Source organism: Argopecten irradians, chromosome 5 (genome assembly GCF_041381155.1).
Source record: "Argopecten irradians isolate NY chromosome 5, Ai_NY, whole genome shotgun sequence".
In the NCBI taxonomy this organism is placed as follows: Eukaryota; Metazoa; Mollusca; class Bivalvia; order Pectinida; family Pectinidae; genus Argopecten; species Argopecten irradians.
Genome location: NC_091138.1, coordinates 30,236,319 through 30,264,265, shown reverse-complemented (window position 1 = coordinate 30,264,265; position 27,947 = coordinate 30,236,319). Strand labels below are relative to the sequence as shown.

Below are 27,947 nucleotides of genomic sequence, written 5' to 3'. Positions count from 1 at the left end.
CCCACAGGTGGAAAGGTATCGCTGAAATGTCGAACACCTTAACCACTCAGTCAATATTACCCCACAATAGATACTTGTATATATATACCAGGTGTAGACTATAACCTATACAATGTTTGATCTGTATACACCTTAAAAACAAAAAATATATATAAAAAGACTGATGTTATGGCTGTATGATAGCAGGGAGAAGGAGGGGGAAGGGGCAAGAAGAAGATGGTGGGGCTCAGGGAGAGGGAGGAGGAATGCAAAGGAGGGTAGGGGGAGGCAGAAGGAGGAAGGAGGGGTCTAAGGGAGGGAAAAGAGGGCATTGGGAGTGGAAAAGGGAGGAAAGAAAGGGATGCAAGAGGGAGGGAGGCGAAGAAGGAGGAGGTGGAGGAGGAGTGAGGGGGACAAGAAGTTCTGTACTATATAACCAGTTAGATGACACACCAGTATAGAATTTGATATAGGAAGGCACTAATTGGCCTGGTGACTCTGTTAATGATGTTGGTCTGATCAGGACTTAATGTCCCAATTATTACAGATCCACATATTGAACATGTTAGTGTTCCCTCACTTTTATGACAAGCCTTTTCAGTGTTTCTGCTAATGACTGTCCTGTTGAACATAGTATCTATCTACAATCCCTCTATCTACAATTTATCTACAATATATCGTACTAACTTATAGTCTCAACTACTGGGTATAAAATCATCTAATGTATTCAACATCATTTAGGATCGAGCCCCAGTGGCACTATAGATATTGTTTTAAATTATTGGGGTGGGGCGAGGGCTTGGGAGGAATTATTAGGACAAGGGGAACATCATCTACAACCAATGCATTTGATATTGATGACAAAGATAAAAAAGATAATTTTTTAAACAATTATCTTGAATAATTAAGCTACATCAAATAATGTGACAACAAGAACGATTACATTTACTTCAATACTTTCATAGAAAGAATTTGGTTTGGGGTTTTATGCTTTACATCCCAGTAACTGGCACATATTGCCATGAGCATAATGATGTCTTAGGAGATGGAAAAAGCCAGAGTACCAGTAGAAAAATCAACCAACCTACCAACTGTCTCATATGTACATGTATTTCAAATTTATAACCCAGAAGGTTGGAGCGCATAATTAGTAGTAGAACTTTGATCACCATTTTCACTAACTTTTTAATGCCATTAATGAAATGTTATTGGCTGCTGTGGCTGACCACTAGTCCTCCACCTCTGACTTTTGTTTTCCAATCCTATATGAGACAGTTGCCAAGTAATCAGGTATGTACTAATCATAGGTCGGTGGGTTTTTCCTGGATACTCTGCCTTCCCTCCACTTTTCAGAGCCTGGAATGTCGATCCTTAAATAATAAACAAATAAATAAACAATGATGAAACATATTCACATTTATTTTCATTTCCTTCAGAGGATGATTCCTCTTTTGGACCATTATTCTTGCCACTTTCCTCTAACAACCGTAATTGTGAATGGAGAGCAGTGAAATGTTAGCATTGCTGCCATACATCATGTAAATTTGCTGTGGGCCCTGATATCTGGACATCATACACAGGCCTATCAGGAGCCCAGCCCGCTGGTGTTTTCACTTCATGCCAGTTATCAATCCGCATGGGCTTCCTCAAATGTTCTTTAAAACGAGAGTAACATGATCAAACGGTTTGATAATTCAAGACTTAAAGCTTTAAATCAAAACTTGGTTTGGTAAGATTTCTCGGCCCAGGCGAATGATCTTCCACTTAAATAAAAGTCTCTGTGAATTACTTATGTTCATGGTATGTATATGGTAGCCCCAGTGACCCCTGACCTGTACCATTTGACCCCTACAAGTGTGGGTCAGGGGTGGGTTGGATTCTACTATCTGTAACCACAGGAATCTGATTTAGATCTGTTCCTGGTTTGATACAATAAAAGGATTTGATACAGAACTTGATTTGATACAATAAGAGAAATCTCTCATTTCCATCAGATCTTGATTTGATACACTAAGAAAAATATCCTATGATTTCAAACCAACTTCTATGATAGTATAAGAGAAATTAAATATATGAGAAATCTCTTATTTCCAACAGCTCTTAATCTCACAAAATAAGAGAGATCTCCTTTGATATGATACTATAAGAAAAAACATCTTATGGTTAATTCAAACAGAGAATTCTCCTATGATTTGATAATTGAGATAAATCTCCTTTGATTTCACATAATAAAAGTAATCTGTTTGTCCATCAACTCGTTTGATTCAATTCTCAGATGTCCAAACTAATATATTAGTATCTACTATCAAAGTTGAAGAGTTCTAACAAGTTTCAACAAGAGGCTGAAAGGTGTAAAACTAGCCCCCACCTGAGAAGCTTTATGATGTATCACAGGTGAGGTCTGGCCAGGCCAAAGAGGCTGATAGCCTAACAGGTCAGTCTTATCAGTGGGCCCTGATTGATAGGTTTGTTGTGAACTGCCCTTCCCTGTTAAACACTTGTAGAGTGGGGCCTAATTAGGGGAAATCAAGTTGATTATGTCTCTGTTTACAGTTCCATTCCTCACAGTTGTTACTTGATGTCCTACACTAGTAAAACAGGGGGCCTAATTAGGGGGGGATCAGTAGAGATACCAGTCTGATGTTTACATGAAGCTATCTGCCTGGCTGATGCTTGTTACCCAGTGTGTATGTGGTGGGCAACACTTTCTAATTATTTCACCAACTCTGTGGGGCTGCACTTCCAAAACATCTCAAAATGTGTACAGATCTGTTTTATAATCTCTCCAAATGTCCCAGATATATATGCCTGTAAAACAATATCACGCTTTGCATTGCTTCCTACAGTGTTTAGATATTGGTTAGATTGTGATTAGGATAAGGGATTGGGGTTAAAAATAAACAGTTTCCATTAACAACCTGTGTGGATGTGTATTAACTCTGTGTATGCCTCACAACTTGCGATGTAATATATACCTTGTAACTTTGTAACTAGCTCTGTTGAATATCAGGTACTGAATCAGTAAGTTTACTTTACAATCTCTCTTGCAATGTTGGTTAAGTTCAACCAGCACCAATGCAATCTATCTTTAAACTTCCTTGTATTTCTGAACCTGTTTGTTTGTAATTTAATTATCAAAAACTTCTTCTTTGACTTTCATTTGGTTACAACTGCTCTTCTGTAATTACTGAACCAGGCTCTAACATTCTGATATTCTTAAAACTTATCCTGACGTCTTATCAACTTCTGAACCAGTAAGATGTGATCCATGGAAAACTTTGACCATGCATCACATTTGAACCGGTAAGATTTTTAAAAAAAAAAAACTTGCCATTGAAACTAAAAAGAGAAAGAGTTAATGATGTTTTATGACCATCAATCCCCTTAAACTGTTCAACCAATGAAATTGCAAATCTGCAAAAGGTCTACATTAATACACAAGGTTGGTTCTGAACCAATGAGGTTGCAATCCAATTTGAAATGCTCTTTAACTTCTAAACCACTGGTGTTGCAATCCATTTCGCACCTCTCTAAGACATGCTGGAAGGTTCAAAGTTATTAAGCTTATCTAGACATCTTAAAGCTTCCTCTGTCTTCTGAATAATTATACTTATTTGAACAAAAGAGATAATAATTAAATCAGAACTTTCCTTAAGTGAAAGAAACAAGTGAATAATATCTTATATCTCTCTTAAACATGAACCAGTGAGAAAGTAGCTCTACAGTACCTCAGAATCAGCGAGAACCAATGCAGTTGCAGTCAAACATAAAACCTCAACTTCTGAACCAATGATACTGCATTCCATTTTGCAACTCTCTGAACCAGTAAGACTGTAAACTTTATATTGCAACTCTTTCAACTTAAGTTCCTGAACCAGCAAGATCAGAAAATCAGTTTGTCACTCAACAAAACCTGTGAAACAGTGATGTTTGAATCCACTTAGTAACTCCCTAAAACTTCTGAACCAATCAGATTCCAATATAGTTTGTCAATCAACAAAACTTTTTGAAGAGTGAATCCTTTCTCTGAATTCAACAACAAAGTTGCAAAACCATTCTGTAGCTTCCTGATCCTCTGAATCAAACAGAGTGCAATCCATTTTCAAACTCTTTAAAACTTTTGACAAAACAAGGTTGTAATTAGCAATTTTTTTAATGAAATAATCTTAAATTTATAGGCTACCATCCTCGTGTCACAAACTCTGAAGAGTAAAATATATATACCTAGACATGTTTATGGAGCAAGAATATAAATTTAATATTTTTTGTCTAAATTTGAATAAAAATGATAGACACATCAATACCGTATGGTATCAAATTCATTTCACTGAAAACATTCTGTCATAAAGCTTTTTGAGAACAGATGAGCGTTGGCATTAGGATGTCCCCTGTTGGCCTGTTATAGTTGGTAGAGCCTACTTGAGCATGCTTTGTAAATAAACTTCCGCAAATGGTATGAGGTCTCCAAAGAGACAACTGCAACAACAGAAAAAAAATGTCACTTTCAGACGCGGTGGCATAAATCAAATTAAGGCACTGAAATCATGCGTACTCCAACAAAAGTCATTTTCAAAAAAACAAAAATAGATAAGAAATAAAAAAAAAAAATACCAGACATGATTTTCAAAGGGTAATAGAACATCAGCAATAGGATCGTTTTAAGTTTGTCGAAGGCGATATTTGTCTGGTTAGTATGACTAACACCGGGAACTTTAGGTCACAGTTTAGCGATCTGCTGGCCAGATAACAGAAGACATCTGACAGACAACGATTGTTTCTCTGAACTAATAACTATGGCATATGTCTCAGCGAGCATCATCACATATCCCATCCCGCTCTTGCATCAAACCTAGTGCAATTCAATTTCTAATTCCAAAATATCTTAATTAAATTCAGAACAAATCTCCTGATGCAACAGTATGCCATCTGTTTTACAGCCGAGCAGACGATATCATACTAAGGGCCGGTTTTGTTGGTTTTGTCGGGATGACCTTACAAATAATTAATTCACAGTTTTCTATCTTTCTTCAAAAGCCATCTATCAAAAACGGAAGCAATTAAAATATCCAAAATAAAACCTAACACAATTTGGAAATGTGGGCCGACGAACTCCAGCACATTCAAATACAGATAAGATAATTTTGTCACAAAACACATTTTAAGGTCTCTCCGACACTTCTGAAGGTCAACATGGAGAGGAGTTTATAGAAACATATAGAAACTATTTGTAAATACCTATCTAGTATCTAGGCTTGTATATATATATATAAGTTTTTAGTATATATAGGTTTTTATTGGGCAAAAACATAGTCAGAGGCATGTAAGTGATAAACTTAGGTAACTATGGCTTCTTCTAGTTGAACCTCATTAAGTCATTCACCCCTGAATATCTATAATGAACTGTTCCAACTTTTGTTTTAGAAGACTTCATATTATCTTCAGGAGAGAACAGGTTAACCCAAACCTCAGGTTAACTCAAACTTAAATAAATCAAAAACTTAAAAAAAAAAAAAAAAAAAAAGTTTAAATCGTTGTTTCTAAACAATGTACAATAAAATTAAACCTGCCTTAATTAGCAGCCAACTCTGTATAAAGACCACCTGCTTAATAAGACCACTTACACAGAGGGAGCCAAGTGGTCAATTTCAACACAATGTGTCTTATGAGTAAACCAATCTAGAATACTTAGAGAACTCAAGGTGTTTCTGTGGATGCACCAATTTCAATTTAACAAGGATTGTTTGTACAAAGGATCTCATGCACATTCCATAATGACTATCAGGACCAGGACTGAGGAGTAATTAAAATATTCTGACCAGTTACCACAGCCCCTTCACCTGTAAGTCATGAGTTTGAAACCCACATATGACAGTTGCCAAGTACAGATCAATGTTTTTTCTTTTGAGAGTCCTACATGGCTGGGTTTGTTTATCAGAACAGATTAAGTACTAATTCCACAAGATCCACTAACTGTCATATCCCCTATATGATCCACTGTCATGATTCCCTAATTCCACATGATCCACTGACTGTCATATCCCCTATATGATCCACTGTCATGATTCCCTAATTCCACATGATCCACCAAGTGTCATATCCCCTATATGATCCACTGTCATGATTCCCTAAGTATTTCATACACTCACCACACTCACAAAAGAAATTGAATCAAATTTCACAAAACCACTACGCATTCAAAAGTGAACCAAGTTAATTTGCAAACTTTATAACGTTTCTCTTTGTTAAGCTGTGTACAATGTTGGCCGAGTCCAAATCTTTAATTCAAATTTTCTCATGGATTCATTGTACAGCTATGGGCCTATGTGATCTGTAACAAAGAAGTTTTATTTCTATTCCGAAACCAGTTATAGACTGGTTTTGTCAGCGAATAATTAATACTGTTGACTTTCCCCTTTTGCTTTTGTATAAAATATAATTTATTCATTATTTATCTTAACATAAATCTCACTGACAGAGTTGCTTTTGTCCAATATTGAATTGTACTTCTTCTGGCTTTGTCAGGGATTTAAAAAACAAATTTCAGTTTGGTGATAGAAGAAAACAACAACTTTGCATATACTATACTTTCACTAAAATATAATTTTGTATCCAATGAAATGGTTCAATGGGCCCGTGATAATGACCTCCATCTAAGTGAACAGATTAGAGATAGACATCAAGAAACTTTCAGTCCATTAGAGACATTACAAAATTGATGTGAAAGACCATCACATTGACTAAAGCCTATCATTCTAAGACTTACACTTTGAGAATTAATTGTATTTGAGTTTGACCTCTACTTGTAACCTTGACCTGTATATGCAGCTTTGACTTCACCATGCAGTATGCCTCTGACCTCAATATGATACCTTGACCTCTATCAGTGATTGATGACATTTATCTCTGTCCTTGACCCCTATATCTGACACTAATCTCTACTTGAGTCCCTACTTATGACATATCTATAATTTCTGAATTTCTTGGTTGCGTTTTCTGTGACCTTGACCTTTGACTATAACCTTAACTGTAAACTATTGTCATCTATGTCCTTGACCTATCTTTGGTTTCTTTTGTCACCTTGACCTTGACCTTATTTGGTTTATTTTATTACCTAGTAATAATATTTTGTAAAAATCATAATGAGTTTTTTTTTACATCACACATTAGCTAATAACCTCAATCAATGACACAAGCCAGACTTTCAGGTACTCAGTAACACATACATTCTTGATACCTATAAATACAACATGGAATTCAAACAGTCTAGCCATAGTTGCCAAATAGACAGAAAATATTCTTAGCTGACAAATCTTAAAAGACTTCCACATATTTATGTAAATTAAGGATGGAATGTGGTGGGGATTTGAGTTACACCTGAAATAATGTTAGAATGTTTGTAGTGTGAGATAAATACAGGTAATATTAACCCCAGAACACATCCTGAATCCATCTCACACCTGTATTCACACCACTTACAATACACAACAAAGGGCACATTACTCTGTATCATCCTCCCGCTAGGTCACAGGTCACTGTATACATGTCATGCTCCACTCTGGGGTTAAAGGTCAGCATTAACATGTCAGACGTATATGAATTTAGAACAGCACCACCGGTGGGGTTTTAACTATTATCTTATGAATGTCCTGTCAAGGTTTAACTACGCTCATCTACATCATAATTACACGTTTCACATACTAATTAATATAAATCCTCTAGACTGGCCTACTACATGTCTGAGTTAAAATTACATAATCGCACTTTTCTTACTGGAATGTACTACACATGTATGAATACTGAAATTACCTAAATTGTATAATCCAAACACAAAATTGTAAATTCACATGTATGTATACTGAAATTATCTATAATCCAAACACAAATTCACATGTATGTATATTCAAATTACCTATAATCCAAACACAAAATTGTAAATTCACATGTATGTATGCTCAAATTACCTATAATCCAAACACAAAATTGTAAATTCACATGTATGTATACTCAAATTATCTATAATCCAAACACAAATTCACATGTATGTATATTCAAATTACCTATAATCCAAACACAAAATTGTAAATTCACATGTATGTATAATCAAATTACCTATAATCCAAACACAAAATTATAAATTCACATGTATGTATACTCAAATTACCTATAATCAAAACACAAAATTGTAAATTCACATGTATGTATAATCAAATTACCTATAATCAAAACACAAAAGTGTAAATTCACATGAATGTATGCTCAAATTACCTATAATCCAAACACAAAATTGTAAATTCACATGTATGTATTCTCAAATTACCTATAATCCAAACACAAAATTGTAAATTCACATGTATGTATACTCAAATTACCTATAATCCAAACACAAAATTGTAAATTCACATGTATGTATTCTCAAATTACCTATAATCCAAACACAAAATTGTAAATTCACATGTATGTATTCTCAAATTACCTATAATCCAAACACAAAATTGTAAATTCACATGTATGTATTCTCAAATTACCTATTATCCAAACACAAAATTGTAAATTCACATGTATGTATTCTCAAATTACCTATAATCCAAACACAAAATTGTAAATTCACATGTATATATTCTCAAATTACCTATAATCTAAACAAAAAATTGTAAATTCACATGTATGTATTTCAAATTACCTATAATCCAAACACAAAATTGTATACCTATAATCCAAACACAAAATTGTAAATTCACATGTATTTATACTCAAATTACCTATAATCCAAACACAAAATTGTAAATTCACATGTATGTATAATCAAATTACCTATGTTCAAAACATAAAATTTAAATTTTGCTCTTCATTTAATAATTCATCACAGCTATCTTTAATCGTGGCTGGATCAGATACCCGAAGCAGAGATATATCAGTAAACATGTGTTTAACTTTATTATGTTCCAGAATCAATAACACACAGTGTTATTTACTACACAAATCAATATCTTACATTCCCAGCACTTGGTTATAGGTTTCTTATAACAGATGTTTAAACATAACAAATTATGAATAGCTTTATTAAAACTCAGGAGGAAGACTAAATAAATATTTGTCGATACTTCACTGTCACACTGTAAAATATTACAAACCAGATTTTTATAAGTCTTAAAATACAATTGAATTAAGAATTGTTTTCTGATATATAATCAGTATCAAAATTTATCATATCTGATAGGTACATGTTACTATTACACTATAATATATTACAAACCAGATTTTTCTTTCAAAGGCCCACTACCTTTCCAAAACGACTTTTGAAAAGAGATTGATTAATTTGATAAATCGCAAAAGTTATCAAAATACCGTTAATACTACATGTATCATCACCTTCTGAACTGATTTGATTAAAGTAAATAAAATGTTAATTTTCATAACGCGGGTCGTCTTATGTTTCCCGTAATTGTCCTAAAGACTCTCTACTGTTATCATATATTATGCAAGAAATTTTGCTAATGTTTGGTTGTGTAACCTCATCTTAGGCCATCGATTGGTATATAATTTCTGATGTTGCTAAAGTTATTAAGAAACTTTTATGTTTTGCTCCGGAAAGGTAGTGGGCCTTTAAGTTTTAAAGTTCAATTGAATTAAGAATTGCTTTATAATATATAACAGGATTAAAATCAATCAGTTTCTGATTGTACCACAAAATGATTCAAACCAGTATTTTCTGACATCTCACTACAATTTTGTACTTTAATAAGATTTTAACCTACATGTAATTTGATGGAATAATACTGAAAATAGGTCTACTACTATTTAATTCATCAGAAACCACAGCCTATAATTTTCTTCCTAGATCCTTTAAGCTCCCTTTTATGTCCCTGACTTTCTACTCCATAAAGATAAATGTCCCCTTACAAAGGACCCATCACTAGCCCCTAGCTAGCTGTTCATCGTGACCTCTACGTCCCCTCAGCTTGCCCTGTGAATTTCACACATCAGTCTTGAGAGGCAGAAAATTTGATTGATCTAAAGTTGTGAAGAGAGCTGCTAACTTGCGACTCATTACTCCACATGGAGAGCCATGTATAGAATTTCACCCTCATTCCCGGGTTCATATGTCTGTACACATACAAAGCTGCTAAGGTGATAGCCTGCACAGATGAAAAAAGAAATCTCTCCATTTAAACTAGTACTACCCTGATGTATCTACACATTTTTTATGTTGTCTTTAAGTAAATGAGTGACATGTGATTGTGTTATGGTGTGTGTACCCCATCCGCTGAGTTGAGGGAGGTATGCCCCATGAGCCTCTGTGTTTGCATTGTTCCGTGGGGTGAGAGAGATTTATTTAGCAATTGGTGAGATTGTTATCTCTGCGGAATCCGTTATTAAGAAGTCAACAGTTTAAACACCAGGGTTTATAGAGGAGGCTTGTTCCTGGCTAAACTCACTTGGAGCGGGCAATGATATTAGGATATTATCACATATATAGACACTCTCCGGGATTAGTACGCCAGATTTCACGCATTATCAGAGGTAGGACAACACCGTACAAGTCTGTGGGTGAGTGATCCAATTGTGTGACTCTGTATAATATTAAATCGCCAATGTAGATTTATTAATTACTTTAATGTAGACATTTATACAAGTTGGAAAATTGACAATTGCACTGGCGGGACAACAGGTCTTTTAACTTTGTTGTATATTATGTATTGTTGTTTCGGGGTTTAATTATACGGCCGAGGTAAATAGTTGGGGACAGGTAGTGGTAAAGTATAGTGTGATAGCTAGCCATTGAGGGTACTGTATATATATATATGTACCTGTGTTTTGGTGAGAGGCCCGCCTTCAATACTCCCGACAGGACTAACATTTAGTGCTACACATCCTAACAGCTTCGTGTGTCACCTGTCTGGTGTATACCTTAGATCTCGTTAACAGGTAAATCGCTAGTATTTAATACAAATATAACATTTACATACCGTGCAAGTACTATAAAATGCCCTGATGAGCCTGGCTGCTGGCTGATGACACTGTCATGCATCGCGCATCAATCACAGGTGTACACAGGTTAATTGTTTTTATCCTCACCCTACATGTTGTATAACTAGGAATTACAGGTAAGTTAAACTGCTCGTCTACCTCTTTCAGTCCATCAATCAATTGCCTGTCAATTAATTAAACACATTTATTACATAATTAAGCAATTATCGTTTCATCATCACATTTTTTTCTCTTTAATTGAACGGTAAATTTAGTCATTTGCATAGACAGAGAATATATTTATTTCAAATTAACGTAGTGAAATTTTTGCTAAAATGTAAATTCAATAATACAATATGAATATGACGGAACTGTCACATTTGAGCGATTACAGATCTCCCTAATTAGTATGAAATTACAGGTGTTCATTTGTTAAAATTTCAGATAAACTACAAAACAATAGAAAATTTATAATCTTGGAATGTGGTGAAAACTATTTTGATTTTACATCAATAAATCTATAATTAGCTTTCGAAGAAAACATTTACATGTAGTGTAATAGTCACCCTACATTCATATTGTAGCTTCTGTATCATTAGCAATTAATTTTATAGATACCATGTTCCACAATCTGCAGTTGTGCCATTCCACCCAAAAACATCCTCCCCTTACTGTGAAGATACTAACACAAAAACAATGGAAGCATCTCCTTGTTTTTATGCATTATGAACAACAAAAATTAAAGTGTTGTGGTTTGATAAATGTGAATAATATTATTCTTGTCACGATCACACATACTTACTTCATGAATTTTTTTTATTTAAATTAACATCCATAATTTCGTCAAAGTGTTCCACATCAAACAAATTCCAGCCACCCAGGTAGCTGATTTTAGTCTATAGGTTACATTTCTTTAACATTTCAATTTCTGTATCAACTCTTTTAATGACATGTTATATCTGTCATAAATATCAAATTATCTCAAATAAAACTGTTTTTCAAAATATTCTGGAAGTAAACACTGACAAAATTGTAAACTGTTTTTTTATACCGTAAATATTTTAAAACTCTATTTATTGTCCTATGAACTGTGGATGTGCATAGCCAAAGTACCAGGAGAAAAACCACCAACCTGAAACTCACTTCAGAGCATTCACAGAGTAGTCTCAATAGATTTGATCACTGGAAGAATTTACTCTTAAGGCTAGGGATTATCTTTGTAGAAAATAATTGATTGATTGATTGATTGTTTGATTTATTGATTATTGTTTGATTGATTGATTAACATCCTTGTTATAACCAGCCTAGGACACAAAATTGATACCCAGAGTTGATAGAACCCTTTCTGCTCCAGTTCCACACTCCATCTCTCCAACTATCCCCTTCCCCCACACTCTCCGCCCCTTTCCCCGTCCATTTCTATCCTCTAATGAGAGATCTATCCCCCAACCTGATCCAGTTTGGAATGGAGGGGTCCTTTTTATTTCCTTCTTTGGATCCTCCCAACACTGCCCCAGCCCGCATTTCTCTCCAAAGAGGAAGGGGCTAATCCTACCACATAACCAATGAAGCTAGGACCCCTACTCTCAATTTAGGAGGGACCCTATACCCCCAGTCTCCATTGAAGAGCGACCCTACACCCCTCCCTACCCCACTCTCCATTGAAGAGAATACTGGTACAGCCAGAGTATCAACTGTCAGTTGAGAGACAGTAACAGGTGCAAATCCCCTCTTATCTTCCCATATCTGTTGAATCTTCTGCTGTTTGTTTTGAACTTGAGCATCATTCCCTTTCCCTGATCCTATCCCCACTCCCCGCCACTTAATCTTGTCTTCCATTAGTTTTCCCCATTAGTTACCCTTGTCTATTCATGTATACCAGTAAAGCATGAATTTTTCTTTGAATCGTCTAAGATTTTCACACTATGGAATACTACCAATTTTCTTTCTGATAACCAATGTTTTAATCTGGAAGATACAATCTTAAATGGCTGCCAAAATCCAGTCTAATAATTAAAACAGAAAAGTATAACCCTAAAAATTTTATAAACATTATTCTTAACGATGAAAAGGATATTTTGATTCAGGAAATTAAGCATTATCAACAGAATCAAATACCATGTACTCTAAGTCAGTAAAGCTATTCACTGAAAATTTCATTATCAAATTGTGAATCGTCAACCTCAGTATTAGCATGTCTAGCAAACATTACACTTTTCATTCAACAATTTGAATTTCAATCAGTCACCTATTGTTTTGACAAATTTTATCTAATGCAATATACAGTATAATTAAAACAAGAATTTGAAGTTTATACTTCTTGAATTGCAGCATAATCAACTGAAGTTATACCATCATAATCTTACACAATTTTCTGAAAAGAAAAATACTATAGTAGGGGTACGATGATCTTTTTCAACGCAATTTTATTTGCCATGAATAATTCAAAACCTACATATAGTTTTGTAATCCATTGTAATATCTTCTTTTGCTGTTGTATTTGACAATTGCCTAAACATTTTTATCATATTTTGCTAACATCAAAATCATTGTCTTTGCAACAAGAAAACCACAAATTATCTGGCCTGATTCACATATGTGGTGGGATAGATGAATCAATTAATGAACTTAATTAGCTTCACCTAGCTAATTAAGAAATATGAGTATTTGATACTTTATGATTATTATTAACAATCAGTATGAATTTGATTAATGATGAACATTCTCCAAGTTATTACACAACATTATCTTAAGTTATGTTATATATTTGAAATCAAATGATAGCTGTAATGCATTAGTATTAATCTATTAATAATATACTTCTATCATTTAACGAGATTAACATTTTATACACTGACTACTGTTGAAACATAAATAAGGTTTCTGTAATGCGTAATAAGGTTATGTTGTAGACACGTGTACATTTCAGTTGTACATTTCAGTTCAGCCAGCTGGTTTTGCTTTATTTCATTTAATCAGTGATCTGAATATGTATGATTTTCAATAGAGAACTAACTGTGGGTAACACCTGTTACTGTGATGGGGATGGTATCAGGGCTTGTGTAATGTTTGTAAGTCGATACTGATTACTGGGACAGAGCACTGATAACAGTAGCATAACACAGGTAATTATCTCTGGAAAAGGCAAAGAGGGCCTGTTGTATCATATAGGTAATTATCTCTGGAAAAAGTAGAAAGGGCCTGTTTTATCATATAGGAATTATCTCAGGAAAAGGCAAAGAGGGCCTGTTGTATCATATATGTAATTATCTCTAAAAAAAAGGTAAAGATGGCCTGTTGTATCATATAGGTAATTATCTCTGAAAAAAAAGTAAAGAGGGTCTGCTGTATCATATAGGTAATTATCTCTGGAAAAGGTAGAAAGGGCCTGTTGTATCATATAGGAATTATCTCTGGAAAAGGTAAAGAGGGCCTGTTGTATCATATAGGAATTATCTCTGGAAAAGGCACAGAGGGCCTGTTGTATCATATAGGTAATTATCTCTAAAAAAAGGTAAAGAAATCTCTGGAAAAGGTAAAGAGGGCCTGTTGTATCATATAGGTATAAATTATCTCTGGAAAAGGTAGAAAGGGCCTGTTGTATCATATAGGAATTATCTCTGGAAAAGGCACAGAGGGCCTGTTGTATCATATAGGTATAAATTATCTCTGAAAAAAGGTAAAGAGGGCGTGTTGTATCATATAGGTAATTATCTCTGGAAAAGGTAGAAAGGGTCTGTTGTATCATATAGGTAATTATCTTTGAAAAAGGTAAAAAGGGTCTGTACACATATAAGTAATTATCTCTAGAAAAGGCAGAAAATGCATAAACACATATATGTATATCATCTGAAAAAGGTAAAAAGGGCCTGTACACATATAGATAATAATGTCTGGAAAAGGCAGAAAGGGCCTGATATATCATATCAGTAATTATTCATGAAAAAGGTTAAAAGGGCCTGTACACATATAGGTAATTATCTCTGTAAAAGGCAGAAAAGGACCTGTTGTATCATATAGGTAATTATCTCTGTAAAAGGCAGAAAAGGACCTGTTGTATCATATCGAAGATTATCTCTGAAAATAGCAGAAAGGACCTGTTGTATCTTACAGGTAATTTTCTCTGGAAAAAGGTAGAAAGGGCCTGCTTTCACAATAATCAAACACAAAGAAATAGCCTACCTCTACACAAACTCGAGTTTCCCTCTTCTAAAAGGTATTTCAGGGCTTTCTTTTAAAGTACAAAAGAATACAGACTCTAGTACATGTCCACTTTTATACTGTGAAGTATATAAATTACCATCCAGTTGTTATCCTGTAAACATACACATCATCAGGTAATTGACCCCTTACAAATGTCTACAGTAAAAATAACCACAAGAAAACAAGCCTAACTATTACAGTATAAACAATTATAACCAGTGCCTGTACTGACCACACGTCTAATGTATTAGTCTTGCTGTGACCACAAACAGCCCAATAGGTATCTTTCTCCCATTTTTTGAGATTTTATAACCTAACAATGACCTATATATCTAGTGAAGCTTAATTTGACTTTGATTTTTTTCAATCATTTTTAACCATTTAAATTTCTTTATAAGAACACTGACCAACTGTTAAAATTCTTTTCCTCAGAAAAGTATTTCTACTTCATCAGTCTTTACATTGATTTTGACATTTTTTTATTTGTGTTTGCCATTTCAAACTTTGATTATAAATCCTATATAATGTGAGGCAGTTACCAGGTACTGTATGTAGGTCTGTGGTTTTTCTGCAGGTACTCCAGCATTCCTCTACCTCCTAAACCTGGCATGTCCTTAAATGACCTTGACTGTTGATAGGACATAAAACCAAACCAAAGAATTTAATTATTATTCCTTCCAGTCCTGATATTGAGTTTGGACAATTGTTAAAGGTTTTGATATAGATTTGTTTTGTGAGCTGATACTACCTGTGGGTCCAGTATTCCTATACAGGACTATAGCTGATGAGGTAAATACATGTTGTATCTTTCTCTGGTTTTCAAAGAGACATTTAACTTGTGTCAAGTCATGCATGAACTCACTGTCAGATTATCACTGACTGATGTGAGAGTATGTCAATTACAGCTTGTTGGGGTGTTAAACCATATACAGGCTTCACAATACACATTGTAAAATGTTTCTACAGTATGTAAATATAGAGTATAATTCAGATTGTACAGGTATACAGACTGTACAGGTACATAAATTGTACAGGTATACAAACTGTACAAATATACAGACTGTACAGGTATACAGACTGTACAGGTATATAAATTATATAGATTGTACAGGTATACAGATTGTACATAATGTACACACAATATTCAGATGTATATATAGATACAGATTGTACAGGTATAGAGATTATGTCAGGTATATATAAATATACAGTATTCAGATTGTACAAATGTACACATTGTACACACATATCTAATACGTAAATTGAACAGGTTTATTTTGTACAAACATCTATAGGTGTACGTACAGTTGTTTACATATGTACAGGTGTAGTAATATTGTTTATAGGTGTATCTAACAATGTACAGGTGTATCCTTGCATACAACTTAAAGTGTACAATTATATCTATAAGTGTACAGGTGTAACAGGTATTAAGTATATATAAACAGGTAACGGGTACATCTAACTGACCTAGTTTGTCTGTTCTGATGGAATATTACACAGTTGAAGGTGATCACTATCTCACATAAACACAACTTTTAATTTCCTATGTTGACACACTCATCCAAAAAATCCTTTACCGGAGCAAAAATATCTGTACAATTCGCCTTCTATTGTTCGGGGTGTATAATTTTAAGGTCGGTAAGCATGTAACACAAAGTACAGGATGATGACTTTACCAAGCAATAAATCAATAAGGGGTACATTATACCTATAACGCTATTTGAATTTATATTGTGGTGTATTCCACAATGAATTCACATTGAAATGTCAATCTTATAATAGGTTACATACTTTCAGTATTCTCTCAGAGTTATAACTACTTACTTTTGATTGTTAAACATATTACTATATAGAGTATCTAGGGTAAGTTTTGGTGAATTTTATGGTAAAGCTACACTAATTCTAACAGGAAAATCACAATAAGTTATCATAAAGGCTGCTACATTTTCAGTTATCAGGGAAATGTTTAATTATTATTATTTACTGAGATAACTTTACAGTGAACTACTGTTATTTGTTGAAAGAATTTCCATAATATTTGGAAAGCATTGATTTATCTCTGTAACTTATTTATATTTATGGGTTGGGGTGGCAGAGTAGAGATGTTCTGACATATTACGTTACAATATTAAAGATCATGCTGGGCTATAGCCTTGAACTGAACATAGGTCTGTGGTTTTACTCCAGGTACTCCGGCCTTGTTCCAACCTCTGAAATCTGGCATGCCCTTAAATGATCCTGGCTGATATAATACTATTGGTTTCATTTATCAAAGGATTTAGTGAGAGAGGTAGCTGAATTTAGTAGGGTATCTACTGTAGTAGTTAATGACAGACATAGGTAACGGTGGCATGCAGTACAGGGTGGGTGGAGGGACCGAGGTGGGGTGTCCAGGAAACAGCCAGCCGATCGGCACACTGATAACATATTTTTTATTTTCAGAAAAGGTCAAAGGTCAGCGATGATGGTAGAGAAAAGAATCTGTGTAATCTTTGTGGTGACGTTTGTAATCACCTCTTCCTGCACAGATATCATTTATCAGGCCTTTATTTACTCTACTGTCACTTTACTATAAATTTAGAGATTCAAACAGATAACAAACAAATAAAAAATCTGGAGCATAACTGGAAATCATTGTTGGCGCGTTGTGTAAGGAGTTTGGTGGCGGTGATTATCCGACCTAGCAGATCAGGTGATCAGTGCTTACCTGTACTTCTGGTTCAGAGGATACTGGCGGCAAACATTTACACCACTTCAGTCGAGACAACAACTTGTAATGGTGGTTTAAATCCTATTTTCATTCACACTGGAAACTCTTCAACTGTAAATAATTGAAATTAGTTTTGTAAACACCATGTAGTGAAATTATATACACTGAAGTTTTATTCATGGTAAGACGTACATTTCACCTGTAATCGTACATTTCACCTGTAATGATACCGAAATGAGGTAATATGATTGAAATAAAACAGAACAAAAGCAAAAGGTTTCACCCAAGTAATTTAATATTTCTCTAAACAAAACCACAGCACTGTGTATAATTTGAAGGATTTATCATTGTATAATGGACTACATGTTTGCCTGGACGAAAGCACTATCTAGGTGCACGCCCACAGTTAGACATGTTTGATGTAAAGTTACGACTTTGAATGACCTTGACATTTAAAGACAGTGTAATTTCATCTATGCTCATCACCAGTTGTCCCTAGCCATAAGTTTCTATGTTTTTCCTTTGTCTACACGTATAGGCTTATACAGTTTCAATTCTAATTTATTTAGCCTACATCCAAATCCCAATGGTGAAATAATATATTTTATTTTCACAAATCAATAAAAATGACTTAATTTCAGCTTGCTATTCTAACGCAAGTACTTTAGCCTTGAGGTTATGAAATCAGTAGAAAAAGTGTCTCCATTGTCCATGTTTCAGCAGTATGGCTATACGATCCACTCAACAGCAACTCCTTCCTATAAGGATATGTGCTTAAACTTCTACCAATACTATAAAATCAATTGTTCAGATTATAAAGTTTAACCATTTTTCTATCTGTTCAGAGTATACAAGTAAACCATTTATCTACCTGTTTATATAACACAGGTAAACCATTTATCTATCTGTTCAGATTACACAGGTAAACCATTTACCAAAATGTTCAGAGTATACAGGTAAACCATTTGTCTATCTGTTCAGAGTATACAGGTAAACCATTTGTCTATATGTTCAGATTACACAGGTAAACCATAAGTCTATCTGTTCAGATTACACAGGTAAACCATTTACCAAACTGTTCAGAGTATACAGATAAACCATTTGTCTATCTGTTCAGAATATACAGGTAAACCATTTGTCTATCTGTTCAGATTACACAGGTAAACCATTTGTCTATCTGTTCAGGTTACACAGGTAAACCATTTATCTAACTATTCAGATTACACAGGTAAACCATTTGTCTATCTGTTCAGATTACACAGATAAACCATTATATATATATATATATATTTGTTCAGATTACACAGGTAAACCATATGTCTATCTGTTCAGATTACACAGGTAAACCATTTACCAAACTGTTCAGAGTATACAGGTAAACCTTTTTTCTAACTGTTCAGATAACACAGGTAAACCATTTATCTACCTGTTCAGATTATACAGGTAAACCATTTATCTAACTGTTCATATAACACAGGTTAACCATTTCTATCTATTCAGATGACACAGGTAAACAATGTATCTACCTGTTAGATTACACAGGTAAACCATTTACCAAACTGTTCAGAGTATACAGGTAAACCATTTGTCTATCTGTTCAGATTACACAGGTAAACCATTTATCTAACTGTTCAGATTACACAGGTAAACCATTTATCTACCTGTTCAGATTATACAGGTAAACCATTTACCTAACTGTTCATATAACACAGGTTAACCATTTCTATCTATTCAGATGACACAGGTAAACAATGTATCTACCTGTTAGATTACACAGGTAAACCATTTACCAAACTGTTCAGAGTATACAGGTAAACCATTTACCAAACTGTTCAGATTATACAGGTAAACAATTTATCTACCTGTTCAGATTACACAGGTAAACCATTTATCTACCTGTTCAGATTACACAGGTAAACCATTTACCAAACTGTTCAGAGTATACAGGTAAAACATTTACCAAACTGTTCAGATTATACAGGTAAACAATTTATCTACCTGTTCAGATTACACAGGTAAACCTTTTACCCGCCTGTCCAGATTACACAGGCAAACCATTTATCTAATTTTTCAGATAATGTAAGTAAATCATTTGTTTATCTGTACAAAATATACAGGTAAATCATTTATCTACCTGTGTTGTTCAGAGTGTCCAGAATTCATATATATAAATCATTGTTTTTCAATAACACATGTGCATTCCACATTACAGGTCATTCTCATATTTCTTGTTTTTGTTGCAGTATTTTATCTGAAACTAAAGTTGTGGTTGGTGAAAACAAATGACAATGCCATGTTTTTATGTGTACAAGGGTAAGGTGTGATACAGTAAGATGTATAAAAGCAGACAAACCACAAGGTAATGAATGCTAGCCAGGACAAATACTTTTTGTTGTAGTAGATATACAGGTAGCAGAATTAACTTGTCTATCTTCTGACCCACAGCAGAGGTAATATAGAGAGGAAAGCCAGATAATTGAGTAGCAATTTGCTGCCTTCTGCTGTATGTACCAATATAGCTGAGGACATAGGGTTATTACCAGACAACAAGTGCACACTTCATAAATAACAGAGAGAAAATAATGAAAATGGATTTCTTATGTAATACATCAAGGATATCATGTTGTATAACTTATTAATGTAGCATTGAAAACAATTATTTTGGGACACATTTTGTATTAAAATTTCAGTTACCAAGGTAACAATATCATGGCTCAATAAAAGAAACAAAATCACTGTTTCTATGGACACAAAATCACTGTTATTAGGACACAGCATTTGTGTTACTAAGGACACAAAATCATTGTTACCAAGGACACAAAATCAATGCTACTATGGATACAAAATTACTGTAACTATGAATACAAAATCACTGTTACTAAAGGTACAAAATTATTGTTACTATTGACACAAAATCATAGTTACTCTGGATACAAAATAACTATTAATATGGATACAAAATTACTGTTACTAAGGACACAAAATCACAGTTACGTTTGGATACAAAATCACTGTTAGTAAGGATACAAAATCACTGTTACTAAGGACACAACATTGTTGTTCCTATGTATACAAATAACTATTCTTATGGATACAAAATAACTGTTATTAAGGACACAAAATCACTGTTACTATGGATACAAAATAACTGTTACTAAGGATACAAAATCACTGTTACTAAGGACACGAAATTGTTTTTCCTATGGATACAAAATAACTTAAACTTTGGATTTAAAATTTCTGTTACTATGGATACAAAATCACTGTTTCTATGGTAATTAAATCACTGTTACTAAGAACACAAAATCACAGTAACTATGTGTACAAAATCACTATTACTGTGGATGAAAAATAACTGATACTAAGTATACAACATTAGCGTTCCTATGGATACAAAATCACTGTTACTATGGATAAAAAATAACTGATACTAAGTATACAACATTACCGTTCCTATGGATACAAAATCACTGTTACTATGGATGCAAAATCACTTTTTACTACGGATATAAAATCACAGTTGCTATGGATACAAAAGTGTTGTTTCCAGACTATGGACACAAAGTCGCTGACAGTATTCAGGAAAAAAAAACCCAGAAAATTCTGTGACAAAGGAAACAAATCACTATTATCAAAAACACAGAAATACTGTTGCCAAGAAAACTGCATTATTGTTCCTAAAATAACAAAATTGTTTACAAAATTGTTTACAAAGGTATGTGCCAACATAAGCAATTAAAATTTCATGTTCACTTAGAAATAACTTTCCAGTCAATGACCTTTTAGACACACTGTTTCTCTTTAATGTCAATGATATCACTATCTTATATTTATACAATCTCAATGGCTCAATTGCTATCAATCATGAAGACATATACCCGACTGTTGCTAATATTTGTCTCTCTATTGGGGAAGAACATATTTTTAATTTTGCCAATTCTGGCAAAATGTAATTTACGATATATTTTTCTCATTTTTCTCCAAATATTTGTTTGCAGAAACTTCTAAGATTCTGTTCTTTATACCTCTGATCTGCGTTTAAGAAACAAATAGTTGTCAAAGATTTGTATAAATCTAAATTAGATCAGTCGAAAACCAAATAACAGTGCCATTCTTGTATGATTCTGTGTGCGCAGAACAAATACTTGTCTTAGATTTGTATAATTCGTATCTTTCCAATGGCAATTTAACCCCACCAATTATTGAATTTTCCCCCCTGAAATCAGCGTAGGAATCTGAACATTAGAAGCACGAGGGACCAGCTATATCTTCTCATATTGATCTTTCTTCTGTGGTAAATAAACTTGTAAGATGTGTTCGTAAGATTAAAGGCCTGAAATATTACCCCAAAAAGGCAAAAGCTTGATTTTCAGTTAAAGTACAGTTTTATTGCTCCCAAAGGCATGCTTTAGTAAGCCTCATGAAATGTAAGCTAGGCCCATTTTTGGTTTAGTTGTATTCAGATTTTTAATTATATCATGTTTTCCTATCTATATTGTCTTTTATTGAGTTCTACAAATGTGCAATATCTGAGAATGTACTCTTTCACAACATGCAACAAAATTTTTTAGAGGGAATTGAAAATGATTTGTTGAAGATTTTTTTGACTTTAAAGCAGTGCAGAGCAAAGAGAAAACTACAGAACTTCCTTTTATTACAACTTATTCATGTATTCATCATTTTAATTACACTCACAGTTCTTGGTATATTAGAACTTATTTGAATGGCTGAAATGCAGCAGAAGACTCCATTGCTTAGTCAAATCCACTTGTTATCCACCCATTCATTTCAGAAATATGCATATAACATGGCTGATTCTGAATACTATGCTTTACCAATTTTTAAAGTCACCCTTAAATAACTTAAACAAATAACAATATTTCATCATTCAATAATGAAAGATAAGAATAAAGAGAGAAAATGAGACATGACAGGAAGGGGTGTGACTGAAAGACATAGGTAACAACTTTTGCACCCATTTTGATGAAGCAACAATATGAACCCATTAACCCCTGAAGACACAATTAAGCTCTTCTAAATCAAAGACTAGACCAGTCCAATTTGAAATTTTAGGGGGGAATAAGTTAAATCCAAATGTGTGCCAAGATGCAGAATCCATAGACAAAGGAATGTTTGGTATGTTCTAAAATGCTTTGACTTTATTACAGCAGATTTAATGACTGTATTAAAATAAAATTGTATTCTTATATTTCTTTCTCTTTTACAGAAATCAGCCAAACTAGACCTTGATCAGGAGCCATTGACCAACAATAGAGTGATCCAAGGTAAGCTTTAAGTCATATAGACAAAGATAGGTGGTGTATCCAGGTCCTGTTCAGAAAATGATGTGAACCATATCAAATCAACTTTCAATCACAGCTACCTTATTACCAGTGTGATTTAGTATCCCCCCTCACCCCCAAAAATGAACTTAACATGCATTTAAATGGTAGCTATTCACTTAAACTCACCATCCAATGAAGATATCAAAGCTGTAAGGATCACAGTTAAACTCTTCTAATTCTGAAATCAGAACAAATGATTATGGAATAACGCGAAGAGTAAAATTATATTTCTGTTACATTAGCTGCCTTTGTGTCTACTATCATCACACTAGTATCATCACAGAATCTGCCACTCACAAAATCAAAATTCAAATTGCAGGATGCTGTTAAGTGTGAAATGCACCAAAATCAAACACTTCTAAACTGTATGCTGTGTAAAATGTGGGAAAATAAATATACCACCAAAATGTGTTTCGTGTGAAATGCACAGAAACAAAATGGTGAAAGTGTGTGTATGCAGTGTTAATTAGTGCTGAAGCATATAAAAAGTGTGAAATGCTCCAAAATTAAAATACCATGAAAACTGTAATGTTAGCAGTAATTCAATTATCAAATTCTTGTAAGCCCATGCTGCATGCTTCAGAGCAGCATCATTCATCAGCCTGTACATGCCACAGCAACATATCCTGTTCCCATGTTAATCAGGGTACAGCCATACTGCCACAGAGTAATAATTACAATCAGCTGATTGACTAATTACTTAGCTAATTGATCCTAAAACAGGAAGTAGTTACTTAAGTGACAACGTTCTGGTTTTAACGTGGTGTTTGACAGTTGTATAGGAGGGCGAAGCCACCACATAATCATTGCTACAACCGTGTTTATTTAGGCTGGCGAGAAATGTTGTAATGTGGAATTAAGTTGTTGGAATTGTCATAACTGGCGCTTGTAGGGCCTAACATGTACTTAGAGCTGGGAGCTTAGTGTACACACAGACAGAGATCACGACTAGAAATCATTAACAGGCTGATACACACACAAGTCATAACTTCTACCCTCATTTCATGTTTATAATATCCCACTCCCCTAACCCCCCCCACCACAAAAAAAAATCCACGTAGTTAAACTTGAACAAAAGCATGTTGTCACTATTAACAAAAAAAAATCAATTAACGGTAACTGAACAAAGCATATGTCACTATTCTAACGGCACCTAAGCCTTTATTCATAATAGTTTTTCTATTGTTAGTACATAAAATTGCACTTCAGATATGAGTATTCAATATCGAGTTATAATGGTTTAGGACTCCCAAGGAAATATAAATGTTCAAAACTAATATTTTACATCTCTTACATAATGACAAGTATCGTATGTTATGTTCATACGATGCCTTGTGGACTTAAATGAATAAGTACAGATTTGTCAATACTTTTTTTTTAATGCTTTACACAATGTAATGATTAGACAATAAATATTACCCTTTATCCTGACACAAATGATCAATTTGGTAAATTTTACCTTTTAGTTAATTCTGACTATGCATAATACAGAGTTATCTGTCCTTTTGGGTAGGTATTGATTGTGACATCATCTATTTGTGAGTTACTTTCACTTTGCCAATCATGTATGTAATTTAAAAAAAACATTGCGTTATTTTCAATTGGCTGGGCAAAACCTTTATTTGAGCAATGTGTAAATATTTCTTTGCCATGGAATGCAGATATACAGCTTACAGGTTCACGAGATGAAGCTAAACTGTGAGGAAAAGAAATTATCTTGACCAATATTCAAGGTCATCCAGGTCAAATATTTAAGACATTGACCTTGTTGTCCTCAATTAACTGTTATTGCACATAGCAGATTCTTGTAATTAACTCACTCACCCCTGAAATCCCTTGATGAACTGATCCAGCCTTTGAATTTTAAAAGTCCATATGTGTCTCCAGAGGAGAATGCACTAAGACATTTAGTGATGAGGATACATAATCAGATATTTAAGGCATTAAATGTTATTTTATGACCTGTGGATTACAGATATAAAGAGACAAATTAAGACCTTTTATAATAAAATTGATGATAAATTCATGGAAAACATGTCAGATCATTACAGTACCACTATGGTTATTTGTGATGGATAATATCATCCTCAATAATTTTTTTAGAAAAATACTTATATGCAAAATTGAAACAAAAGATATTCTCCGACAATAAGAGAAGGATTATTTACTCGATTAATTAAGTAAAAATCCAAGATGGAGACATGGAGCATTGAAATAGCCACCCCTGTTTTCAGGATGATCTGCCGCATCAGTTACATAACTGCAACCATAGAACACAACTGTGACACGATTCTATATCGCCATAGCAACCTAGGTTACACAAGATAAAAAAACCATACATATATATATATATATATATATATATAGCATGTGTCAAGGAAGTAAGGTCTCTAGCCTTCAGAACTGTCAAATGTAATTGTGCTCCTTAGCTTTTGTAAGTCACACAACACTGTTAAGACAAGCTGAAGGAGGTCACAGAAACACCATATACCAATATTGTTAGAGTAACAGTATGCTCTGTAGTTAGTGAGCCAGTGCATTAATTTCTCAATGATTCAATTCCATTATTTTTTAAAGCCTTTCTCCCCCTCTGATCCTTGTGTAGTAATTACCTCCATCAGCCATTATGTTAATAGTATCATTACTTTACATCACAGACTAAGGGGGGGGGATTTATGGCACAATTCAACTGTATAACTCATATCATCAAGTCATCAGCAGATGATGAGCTGAGTGTCTGCCCTAAAATAATAACTGAATTTGACCTTGAAATGACCTCTGTATACCGACATTCTGACTTGTGTATACTGACCACACACCTTAACCTGTGTATACTGACCACACACTGACCTCTGTATACTGACATCCTGAATTGTGTAAACTGATCACATCTTAACCTGTGTCTACTGACCACCATGACTTGTATTTATATAATGACCGCACTGACCTGTGTACACTGACCACACCCTGACCTGTGTATACTGACCAGACCTTAACTTGTGTATACTGACCATACACTGACCTCTATATACTGACCATATCCTAACCTGTGTATACTGACCAAAACATGACATGTATCTATATAATGACCACTCTGACCTGTGTATACTGACCACACCTTAATCTGTGTATACTGACCAAAATATGACCTAAGTATATTGACCAGACCCTGACCTGTGTATACTGACCAAAAGGTGACCTGTGTATACTGACCACACCCTGACCTGTGTATACTGACCACATCCTGACCTGTGTATACTGACCACACCCTGACCTGTGTATATTGACCACACCCTGACCTGTGTATACTGACCACACCCTGACCTGTGTATACTGACCAAAATGTGACCTGTGTTTATCGACCACACCCTGACCTGTGTATACTGACCACATCCTGACCTGTGTATACTGACCACACCCTGACCTGTGTATATTGACCACACCCTGACCTGTGTATACTGACCACACCCTGACCTGTGTATACTGACCACACCCTGACCTGTGTATACTGACCACACCCTGACCTGTATATACTGACCACATTTTAACCTGTGTATACTGACCATACCCTGACCTGTGTATACTGACCATACACTGACCTGTACATAGTGACCACTCTGACCTCTATAAACTGACCATACCCTAACAACAATCCTATGTATTGTCAATATTGAGGTGTTGATAGCTGGTATCATGAGCTTGACTGTCCATGCCCTGACCTCTGATTAATTTGTGTAGTGCTGGGGTGAGGAACCTGATACTTTAATAGAATTCTGCTGTCACTTGTTGTACAGGCTTATCAGCAGGATATAGCTTCCAATACTTGTATGCCTAAGAATGTAGGAGGCCCATTTAGGATCTATAATCAATGATAGTCATAGCACAGCAGTGGTGTTGTTATAGCCCTGTAACATCAGCCTCAAAAATCACATAATTATACACAATAAACCCAAATCTAATTAGCAATAAACACTTGATATTTAAACTTTTGATCATTCCAGGAATGAAATATTTTAATATATCTCCAATGACATTATATTTACCATGGTATGTCACCATGTTCCCAATAAATACTCTCAGAAATTATCTACTTGATACAATAAACCCTGTCTATAGAGACAACCCAATAGACAGAGAGAAATGGTCTTTATAGCTAGGTGGTCTTTATACACAGGTCAAACTGTGTTAATAAAACTGGCTACCCAGGACCCGGAAAAGTGGTCTGAATAAACAGGGGGTCTTATACAAGAGTGGTTGCCTAGGCAGGTTTCGATGTAGTTATTGAAACATTCAAATTATGCTAGTGGTTGAATGACAAACAATGGTAGGGTTAGTGGTAGGTATAAATCATAAACCCTTCAACCACTGTGGCCAGAAGGTAAAGAGCCAAACGTTGAAGGGATGGTGACAAAATTTTGTAAATCTTTGTTACTATCACCAAAAGATGGAAATATAACACCACACATTACTCATATCTGTGGGTTTAATAAACAAAAAACAATCTGTGGGTTTGATATTTGAAGTTTGACCCTTACACCACTTTGCCACAGTACCCTATATGTAAAAGCTAGTGGTTGACTTTGGGACACATGAACCACATTGCCACCGCGACCAAGAGGTGGAGTGCAAGTTGCTGATTATCATACACCTTAACCATTCCATCAGGGTGGCCCAAAAGTCAAATGTATGAACATCGGGCACCTTCACCATTTCTCCACCCTTGCCCCTTTATACAAATA

General features: G+C 34.4%; 1 protein-coding gene across 5 annotated transcripts in view; it reads left to right on the top strand.

The window, feature by feature from the left end:
* Nucleotides 1–27,947, top strand: part of LOC138323494 (zinc finger MIZ domain-containing protein 1-like) — a 146,036-nt gene that overhangs the window by 17,777 nt on the left and 100,312 nt on the right. For 2 of the 5 annotated variants that reach the window (XM_069268142.1, XM_069268137.1), the window contains exon 2: nucleotides 23,091–23,148. The gene's annotated coding sequence lies outside the window, so the exon portion shown is untranslated. Of the gene's footprint in view, nucleotides 1–10,211; nucleotides 10,528–10,756; nucleotides 10,906–11,060; nucleotides 11,085–23,090; nucleotides 23,149–27,947 lie in introns of those variants that run through there. The other 3 variants (XM_069268138.1, XM_069268139.1, XM_069268141.1) reach the window with 3 other exon arrangements.